We start from the raw sequence: 10,877 nt of genomic DNA, 5'->3' as shown, positions 1-10,877 counted from the left end.
CAGGAACAGGCAGATCATCAATATTGTAGTCTGAATTTCAATTTCAGTTTGTAAAATGCTCTATAAGCCCCAATTTACTTTATAGGTCAGCAATGTTCAGTTTTTATTTATGAATAAAATCAAAGACAAACTACAAAAAGTATTAAAAATCAAGAATAAGCAAAACTTTTCATTAAGATTGTTCAAAATTCTGCTATAGAGGAAAGGAAAAAAATCCTAAGTACTATAGGCAAAGTCAAAATGGACCACTAAGCAAAAATGACAACTAAGCCTCCAAATCAAGTCAACAAATTTCTCCTAAAAAACTTTTCAGTGGTAGACACTCAAGCAGAAGTTGCATTGTCAAAAATCTGATAAGATTAAGACAAAGAAATATTTCCATAGCTGGTATTCAGACAGAACTAGAGATTCAGAAGAATCTCTCGCTTATGCTGGCAATATCTCAATGTGTAGTTTGTATCAAAGTTACTTTCCATGTTAACAACACTAAGATTTTTCCTAGAAAAATATATCAAGATGAGTAAAGCCGGTAGTAAGGTCTCTCAGACAAAAATTCAGCATAGAATCAAGGATTATATTGTTAAAGGAGATTTGCTTTTCCCACTTAGTAAATAAAGTTTGCAGGATATAGGAAACCCTACTCGAATAAAATGTAGAGTCAAACAGAAACAATATTGTATTTATACTGACTTAACAAATTCACAATATTGGGTGTGAGCAAGTATGAATGATTTTAAAATAAATTTGTTTCAAACTCAACACCTGCACCACGATATATTCTTAGGCAGGTCAACTTCTTATGATGTCTCATTGTATGCTGATTCTTTTCCGAGGGTCTCCTCGAACTTTTTCTTGCAGTGCTCACAAATAGTGAGGATAGTCTTTGGTATGAATGGAGATAACGTGTCGCCAGCCTGAGGCATCTGTAGTGCCATATCCACAGTACTCACACTGATACATTTTCCTGCCAATGTGTGTCTTCACATGATTTTGAAGCTCACACTGTTGTCGAAATCCCCTTTTACATCTCTTACATACCCTGAATGGGACACACATTCAAAGAACTGAGAGAATATGCATGCACTTGAGCACAAATGATCTGGACATTGGTACAGCGCTTCATACTGGTGCATTTTTTTACTTTTGTGCTACTTTTATGTTTCTGAGCTCTGAAGGCCTATGGAACCCTTTTGATGCACATCTCACACTTATGAGGATAGTCCTTGTGTTAACTGAAATTATGTGTCGCTTCAAATCACTTGAGTTTGAAACTCTATATAAGTGCAAAATGGTGTGTTTTTGCTTTCTGGTGGTAGACATATGTGCTTTTAGTGTCTGAGAAAGTCATAAGGGATGTCACATTTCAATGGTATCTCCTTTCTATGCTTAGTTTTACATGTGTTTTCAAGTTAGAGGAGTCTGCATTTAGCCTCGTAATACTGGCATTCATAGGGCTTTCCAGAGTGAACGCGTATGTGCTTTGGAGCTCTGATGGGTGACGGCAAAACCACTACACTTGGCACAAAATGTGAGGAAACTGCTGTGGACTGCCAAAAGGTGGCGATTCAATAACGCCTGTTCATCTGTTTCAGTCACAGAACTTACACTTGTATGTTTTGCTGGCTTCTTTCTCTCCATGAGTTGTTTTGTGAATACGTAAAGCCCTGTTAATGGGAGAAATGGTTCTACACTCATCACACTCTGTGTCCTTTCCAGCCTTACTGGTCATCTTGTGCCTTCTTCAGGTGATCATGTAAACTTTATCCTCTTGTTGGTACTGTAATCACAGTCAGTGCAGTGGCATTTTTTATTGGCCAAGTGTTCAGGAATGGTTTTTCAAGTGTCTTTTTCAAGAAACTTTTAGACTTAAATTTCTTTCCACAAAACACGGGGATAGACTGTTAAAGGTTGTCCATCAGGACCAACAATTATTGCTAAAAAAAGACGAAGAGAGAAAGGCAAGAGAAGTTTTATTTTATTTTTCATTTCTTCATTAAGTCTAAAGCAGGTTCCTAGGCTTTGGGAGCCCATTCCCCAATGGAGAGATACTTTCAGCCTAGATACACAGGGGAGGGCCTATGCCCTGCCCTAAATGATGTGACAGGCCTTGATGATACCCTATGGAAGCCTCACTCTCCTGGGAGGGATAGCTGGGATGGGGACATTGGTTGGGGTCATGGGAGTGATGGGGGGAAAAAGAGGAAACTGGTATTAATAAGTAAAATAAGATTGTTTCCACTTTAAGTAAACATTTATAAAAACATAAAATTAAAGTATGTTCTTGAACTTTATCAGTTTTTAACTTGTCACTGCTTTTCAATATTCACATATTGCAATCACAAGAAAGAACTGGATCCACTATGACTAGATGAATATCATTCCTACCAATTTTTTTAAATAAAAAATGAAGCCTTATCAACTTACAGACCCAAAGGAAATAATTTGTGTTAAAGTTAAACATTTAATTAACTTTATTACAATCCAAACTTTCAATAATCTATGACATTCTTCAACAACACTACAAAAATTTAATGTAGAAAGCTGTACTGTCCCTATAAATTAACCAAGGAATGAATATATGCCACAATATATATTCCCTGGTTTCTCTAAGGGAGGCTGTTTAAATGCTCTGGTGGTAGCAAATGCCTGTAGCTCATGAACAGGGCAGAAGGATGAAAATTTTGCCAGGCTGAGCTGCAAATGAAGAATTTGTCCTCAAACAAAACACAGAAATAAATGCACAAAGAAAAGTGTTACTGTTTAATCTTTCACATTGAGTAAACTAACACTGGAATTAGATGGTACATGCCAAAATTGGTGACAGGTTGAGGTTGGATTATACTGGTTTGAGGTCAGTCTTGGTTAATGTGTGAGACCCCACCAAGAAAGGTAGCACATTTTATGGATTTCTATTCTGTTAAAACAAAACAATCAGAGAGTTAAGTTCCTTTTTTGTTAACTTCTGTTTTACAGCCTGTTTTATAACCTCACTAATCAATTCACGACTATCAATTGAGATGGAAAAATTACTAAGTAAAAGATACAAAGTAGGGCTTAAGGCAAGAAGAGGACACTAGAGTAACCAGAATTTCTACAAGTAGACAACTTCATCACTACAGAGGAAAGAGCCCACATGCTGTTCTCAGGATATAAAGAAGAAACCCAGGAGCCCAACACCAGCATCCTCCCTAGCTAATTATCTGAGAACAAGGCCACTGAGCCATCCACATGAGAAAGAAATAGTTTTGAGAGAAAACTGAGGCTGTAGAGAAATGTCCTGAGACCTACAAGACTGACCCCAACTAACAATCTGATCATCAGTGGAAAGGCTACCATAAATGCCCTTCCCTGATAATGAGATTGATGACTAACTTATCCACCACCATAGAGTGGCCTCATCTAGTAGCTGATGGACAGCAGAAGCAGACACCCAGCTAAACACTGAGCTGAATTGGAATCCAGATGCGAGAGGGAGGACAAGACCAGGCTACAGAAACCCACAGAGACAGCTGACCTGAACAAGGGGGAGTCAATGGGCCCCAGACTGATAGCTGGGAAACCAGCATTGGACTAACTCAGACCCCCTAAAACGTGGGTCCCAGAAGGACCTCTGACAGTGGAACCAGGGATGGATATTCCTGGTGCACCAAAGGACTTTGGGAGAACATTCCCCATGGAGGGATACTCCCCTTTAACCTAGACTCGGGGGGGGGGGGGGAGGGTTTAGTCCCTACTCCAAATGACTTGGACAGATTTAGATGACCCCTTGTGGAAGGCATCACCCTACATTTGGGGTAGGGGGATGGGAGGGGAGGGTGGTACAGAGCATGGGAGGGTGGTAGAGAGGGAGAGAGTGACCAAAGGAAGAAAGTGAGGGAGAGAGAGGGAACTGGGATCGATGTGTAAAATAAGAAAATAAATTAAAAAAAAAGTTTGTACTCTATTGAATGTCTGTAACCTTGGAAACCTTTTGAACTGAGGCTAGTGGTCTCAAGCCTCCCTTTCCATTTTCCCTTTTAAAAATGCTTCGCATTTGTGAGCATGCATGCACCTTACTCTTCCTATAGAGTGAGGAGGTCCCAGCCCTCTGGTTCTTGGCAATAAAAACCGTTTGCTTTTGCAATCAGGAGTCACTTCCTTGGAGGATGGCAAAACCCAGTAGGCACAACAAACTCTGTTAATGGTATGTAATTGTAGTTATTTGTCTCAGAGTTTTTTTGCAGTGAACTCCATGACAAAAAAAGCACTTGGATAGGGCGGGATTATTTGGCTTACACTTTCATGTCATTGTTCATCACTGATGGAAGTAAAAGACGGGAACGGAAACAGGGTGAGAACCTGATGTCAGGAACTATTGCAGAGGCCATGGGGGAGTGCTGCCTAATGGCTGGTCCCTGTGTCTTCCTCCCAGCCTGCCTTCCCACAGAACAAGGGAACACCAGCTCAGGGTGGCTCTGCCATAGAAGAGACCCTTGCCTGTAATCCCTCAGACTGTCATTCCAGCCTGTCCTGTCCCCGGGGATTACTTCCTGGGATCCAGCCACAGGTCTTCTGGGCAATGTCCTGGAAAGAGGAGAGGAAAGACTCTGGCATGTGTAGCTAAGTGTCCTTCTCCAGCATCAGGAGCTTTGAGCACTCTGGCAGCTCCATTCAGGAGCAAGGTATCCAGAGGAGCTCCACCTCAGCTAGCATGTTGTCTGCTGGGCAGCAGTGGGCACACAACCAGTCCACGACGTGAGCCTCCCTGGGGTTCCTGCCGGGCAGCTGAGAGTGACAGGGCCACAGTCTGCATACCACTCCACAGTGCTCTATACTGATTCCTCATGCCCCTGCGGGTGGGAGGCACAGCCTGTGTTCCAGCATGTAGATCCCCCTTCCACCCTAGCAAACAGCCCCAAGTCCTCAGTGTGACTTCCCTGTCAGGGACAGACCTCTTACCAGACAGCTTGATCCTGTACTCCTTTCAAATCAGTCTATTGGGGTAAGGCTTGATGGCAGAGACAAAGGTCATCCTGAGAGGTACTACTTTGCTGGGCACACTTCCCCCCCCTGACAGAGCAGGGCAGAAAGCAGAGGACATTGTTGTGTAGCACACCCTGCACAGAGGATCCTCCTAGCTGGGATGCTCAAGCTGCCCCAGCAGGACAGAGCCCTAACAGTACCATGCCCACTGCCCGGGCCACATCCCGGCTGATGACCTGCAAGTTCACCAAGCTCCCTGCGGGTCTTCATCTTGCTCCCAGAGGAAGCCTGAGATCTTGGGTGGTTCATCATCTGCCTTTGGTCGAGGAGTCTTAAACACTGGGAAATGGTGAGCAGAACCTATCCAGGCACAAGAGCCTCTCCTCAGGCCCAGGGAAGCCACAGGTGCTACTTATGGCCCCCTCTTTCTGGAGAGGGTTTTTCGGTCCTTTTATGGGGCAAGATGACCCAGTGAGGGAAGGACAGGGGAAAGTGCTTTGGCTGGGACATAGACATAGGTCGCAGGCATTTACTTGAGTATTCACCCCTGAGCAGAATGCAGAGGACCCTTGCCCAGCCAGCAGAGTTAAAACCCAAAAGGAAAGTGACAACAGGAATTGGTTTCAGTCAAACTTCAAAATGGACCTAAGTCACAGAGCGTGAGAATCCACAGTTAGCCTACCCTGCACAGCCTGACTTGGACAGGGTCTCTGCAGCAGCTGAAAATTGTAGCCCATAGTAAACTCAAACTGAGTGAGGTTCATAATTGGAAGACAATGACCCATATCCCTACACTAAGGTGATACCAATAAGTATTATCTTTCTTTTTCTTTTTTTTTTTAGCTCACACTCCCTGGACATGGATGGTTTCTCAGGGAATCAGTAAAAGTGCTAAAGCTCTCAAAGACATCATTCGCAACACAATCACACAACACACACTCTCACACACACAATCACACGCAGGCACACACACACACTCACACACTCACTCACACACACAGAGTGAGACACAAACACAGTCTCCATGCAAAGATTCACAATCTTTTACAGACACACACAGCTGGTACTGTCGTACAGAAAATTAGAAGAGAGCACACAAGTGACTAACACACCCTCCCAAATAGCTAAATAAGTATTATAGCTATAAACATTTTCATATACAGAGAGAAATGTCTCTCTCTCTCTCTCTCTCTCTCTCTCTCTCTCTCTCTCTCTCTCTGTCTCTGTGTGTGTGTGTGTGTGTGTGTGTGTGTGTCTCTCTCCCTCTCTCTGAAGCCAAGGCCAGGGAATTGTGCAAAGACCTTCACCATTTGGACTAGTTACTGCCCCTATTCCTATGGCAACATGGACCTCTTTACTGCTTTTCAGGGAGAGTCTCCAGTGTCCCCCTCATAGAAGTCACCTGGTGAGGATACTGCTGTGTCCCAGAAGCCAGGGATGCTTGGATGACAACCAGACTGTGTTTTCAGGTGGGATCTGAGCCTCTCAGCCACATCCCTCCTAGGAGCTCATAGGTCCTGCTAGCTTGATCATTGATAGAGCACATGAGGTGCTGCAGCAGCTGCAACTCCTCCAATGCAGAGTGCAGCTTCCAAAGCCCCTGCAGGCTCTGCCCACGGGTTTTCTGGACTTCCTGTCTGATCTTAACCTCTTCTTGTGGCAGCTTGTCCTGCTCTTATGTCACCACCTCCGGAACTTCCTGAAAATCCAACATCAGCAGCCAGGCTTTTCCCCAGGGACCCTTCATCTTGTCTCCCTGTCTCCACGGGGAGAGAGCTGTCTCCCTCACCAAGGACCCCAAGGCTGTAGCAGCGCTCCCCACTCCTGCCCTTGGAGGAAAGGGCCCAATCTACACAGCCAGGTCAGAGGAGGTCTGCTCTGCTATCCACTAACTGCCCTCTCCCCACCTGGTCTTGGGGCTCCCTTGGTGTGGGTAGTTCACCGACAGGCACACTCCTCTCTACTGCCCAGGGGTTGATCTCTGGCTCTGGTAGTATTTTGCAAGGGGCTCAGGCTTTTTTCAAGTGTGGTCTTTTCCTAGATGTCAACATCTGCCCCGGTCTGAACCATGAGCATGCCAGCTGGGTTTGGGACCGTGTGTGTGTGTGTGTGTGTGTGTGTGTGTGTGTGTGTGTGTGTGTGTGTACAGATTCCAGGGCACTAGTAGCCCACAACTCCCCAGCCCCTACCACTCATCAATCTGTACAGGCACACAGGACCCTCTGCTATCACTCATTCTGACACAGTCACCTAGGATCCTCATATATCACCTGGGCTGTCCACCTTTGGCATGCAGCCTTCCTGGACTCTCTGGTGGGAACCCTGCTGGGACTGGCAGACTGGACTATGAAGACTCCTCAGCAGAGCCTGTTCCCAGAGTGATCTTGCTGACAAACTCCTGTGGTGCTTAGCATAAACAATGTTTTTGTTTTTCCTGGTTGTGTCCTTACATGCATGCAGCTTTCTAACAGTCCTTTTAAATAAACACACCTGTCCATTGGCCATCTCATCCTCTGGAGGTACTGATTTTCCTGGGGAGGCTCTTTTCTACGACATTAAGTGTGTGAGTCGTTTTGGATTAGACCTACCACATGGGAGTTAAGAGAGATGGGAAAAGCAGAAGGAGGCCAGTAACAGGACACCCAGCAATGGTGGATGTGTTACTGGTCTGGTTTTTATGGGAACTGGAGTGTGCAAAGTTCTTTAAGTGGTCTTTTTAAAAATATATGTTTTGAGGTCTAGTGCCCATGAGTGGGTTTGTGGGAGTAGTGTGTATGTGTGTGTGTGTGTGTGTGTGTGTGTGTGTGTGTTATTGTGGAAGAGAGAGAGAGGAGGAGAGAGGGAGAGAGAGATCATTTATGTGTGATTTGTCAGTTTCTCTGTGTGTTTGTGCATGTGTATATATTTACTTGTTTCTGAATGTTACACTTTGTTTCTGAATGATTGTATATAATGTTGGACATACCATGTTCCTATTCTCTGGGCCCTTTGTGTGTTTGTGTGTGTGTGTGTGTGTGTGTGTGTGTGTGTGTGTGTGTAAGGTAGAGAGAGAGAGAGAGAGATAATGTGCATAGCGAGACCTTTCAGTGGGCGAGTATGGGTCTCCGGGGAGACCAAGACTCCGATGAACAGGTCAGAGTGGCTTCAACGTTTGACAGACAGACACAAACACACTGGAGGAGGTTTGCAACTGCTGCCATTTTTTATTTCAGAGCATCAGGTTTTTATGCAGAAAGTTCAAGGAACAGATCTTTGGCCACAGTTTAAAACTTACAGACATACTATAGAAATGTCAGCAATTATTTTGGAGCATGAGATCGTAGAATACATCTCTATGTTTATTTTGGCCTGCTTGTGGTCAGCTTACCAGGGATTTGATTTACTGAGTTTAGAGAATAATCATTGTTCTGGTCGGTAGAACTTTTTAACAGCATTGATAAGAACTCCTTGTGCTGTTTTATTGATTTAGGGGCCTCTAAAATCTTAGTAGTAATCCCCACAACAGCTTTGCTTCAGGCGGGCTAATTAAACAGGGTCATCTTCTGGGCAAATTCCTATAGCTTTAGGTATGTTAATTTATTAGGCCTTGGGCTGACACCTGAAGTCTCCACTGGCACCCTGGGATTTGTAGCTGAGGGCTTGTCTGTATCTCTTTCTGTCCCTGTAACTATATCTAAGTGTTTCCTGGGCTTCTCTGAATTAACAGTGGAGCTATAGGCCAAAGCACCCATGATCAAAAGCATTAAAATTATCATAGCACAACAATCACCTAGCACCTGTTCCAGACTGTCAGTCGGGCAATCACCTGCAGGGTCCTGAACCACTTTTCCCCAGGGAGGCATAACCACTTGTGGTGAGAACCTCTGGACAGGTAGCCATTGAGATTTCTCTCAGCCATTGCTACACTGTCTCCACTGGGGCTGATGTGGCAATAATGTATGGGTGATTAGTCAATTTATCTGTGTGTTTGTGCATGTCTATATTTACTTGTTCTGAATGGTTGTAAATAATGTTTGTATCCCATGTTTATATTCCCTGGGCCGTGTGTGTGTGTGTGTGTGTGTGTGTGTGTGTGTGTGTGTGTGTGTGTGTTTTGTGTTTTATGGGCAGAAGGGCTGTGCTGACCCGTGAGTAAGTACTTAGGAGTTGTGTGAGGGAGTGAAATCATTAGTGCTGATCTCTTGTTAACTGTCTCTATTCAGAACTTTAAATGTGTTTCCCCACTGAAAGTGCTAATGGCCTTGGAATTTATCTAGGGTTCTTGAGGCAGAAGTCAAGGGATGAGTAGAGGAGCCTAAAGCCCTAGATCCAGAAGCTGTCCCACATACATGTCATGTAAAATTCAGGTGTGAAAAGACCCATGGAACCCAAGAGCCCCAGGAACCTCTCTGTCCCTTCCACTGCTCTACCCTGGTGGGAGAAGACAGGTCACCCAGGCAAGCATCTAATGTGGACAGCATATGAACCCAGGCCCAGGGGGATGCTACTCTGGAAGGGTGGCCATGGGGGTGGATTTCCCAATTTCTGTTCCTAGATACACTTGGGAATGGTCATACTTTTTCCATGGTCAGCATTCCCAAGACACCTCTATAAATGAGAAAGAGGACAAGAGTGCTGGAGATGCTTCTGTTCCAGAGTGATAATCGATTGGTCTCTTATTATCTCTCGTGGCTGTCAGGTTTGCACTCAAGGTCCTTGAAAACCTTTTTTCTGCATCAGAAATGAGGAGTTGCTGGGCTTACCTGTGACCTGGGTGATGGCTTTGGCCAATCAGAGACCTTCAGGTTGAGGTCTTTTAGCATGTTTGCCCATGCTGAGATATGGGTAGCTATAGCATCCCACAAGGAATTGTCAGATTTCAGAGGTTTTGACACTGGCAAACCCCATCTTGATATCTTTGCCTCTGGGTCAAATGCCCTGTAGAAATGGCCCCTTTCCAATCCTGGAAACCAGAAAGAGGACTGTGCTGGGTACTATAGAACACGGAGGACCGGAAGCTCCCCAGAGGCCTCACCTCCTGAGACATGTCAGTCGGTGACTCCACTCAGTCAGCAGTTGGATGGTAGCAGACCTTTTTTCTTATCCAGGTGAACAAATCTGGGGTTTCAGTCAGCATAGAGCAGGATGCCAGATCCCTGAGGCCATGCAGGGGGTGGGAGAGCCTACCCCAAGGAACCATGGATGAGCCTGATCACACAGGGTCCTTCCAGTGAGCTAATCTTGTCTTGTGGATGAGGTAAAAGGCTTTTCCCCCTTGCATGACTACATCCTACACTGTAAGAACCCTGCCTTTGGAAGCTACAGGAAAGCATCTGGTACCTATCAGGGGGACCCACAAGATGGGAGACCAGACAGCAAGGCCCCCCTAGAAACACTTTGAATTCTGCTTCAGAGGCCTGGCACACCCATCAATTCCTCCCTGACACAGCTAAAATATCCCCTCCAAAATGCATGGATGAGCATCCCGGGCATCCATACCATGCAAGACTCTGAGGGGGCAACTCAGTTCCAGAGCATAGCCAAACTAACTCCATTGCCTGATGGCATTAGGTTTCCACTGAGAGCTTTGGTGTGCGGGATGCCAGCCAGGCAGCCCTTCATTCCCATGCAATGGGAAGAGTTTTCTACTTTGTCTCTCCCAGACAGCAGCAGCTTCAGTGTCAGCACAGGACCCTCCCCAAGTCTCCATCCCCAGCCATGCACATGCAGGGGGATCCTGACTCCCCATGTATCCGTCCCCTGTGGCAGGCAGGGAAGGAAACATGAATACTTGTGTTCTTCAGGGATTCTGTGCCAAGTACTTACAGCAGAACATTGATCAGTGATGTTCCAAGACCCAGTGGGTAGGTCATCCTTGCCCTGGAACCGTGGAATGACTTTCTCCCCCATTGCCATGGTCACACAGAGTCAACAAC

General features: G+C 45.3%; 2 pseudogenes; both read right to left on the bottom strand.

Annotated features, from left to right (window-relative positions):
- Nucleotides 1-733: 733 nt before the first annotated feature.
- Nucleotides 734-5,232, bottom strand: LOC127214707 (zinc finger Y-chromosomal protein-like; annotated as a pseudogene).
- A 1,373-nt stretch (nucleotides 5,233-6,605) lies between these two features.
- The window catches only part of LOC127214706 (uncharacterized), a 28,832-nt pseudogene continuing 24,560 nt past the window's right edge, over nucleotides 6,606-10,877 (bottom strand).

This window comes from Phodopus roborovskii, unplaced genomic scaffold (assembly GCF_943737965.1).
Source record: "Phodopus roborovskii unplaced genomic scaffold, PHOROB, whole genome shotgun sequence".
Taxonomy (NCBI): Eukaryota; Metazoa; Chordata; class Mammalia; order Rodentia; family Cricetidae; genus Phodopus; species Phodopus roborovskii.
The sequence above is the reverse complement of the archived record's forward strand: the minus strand, read 5'-3'. Positions and strand labels throughout refer to the sequence as shown.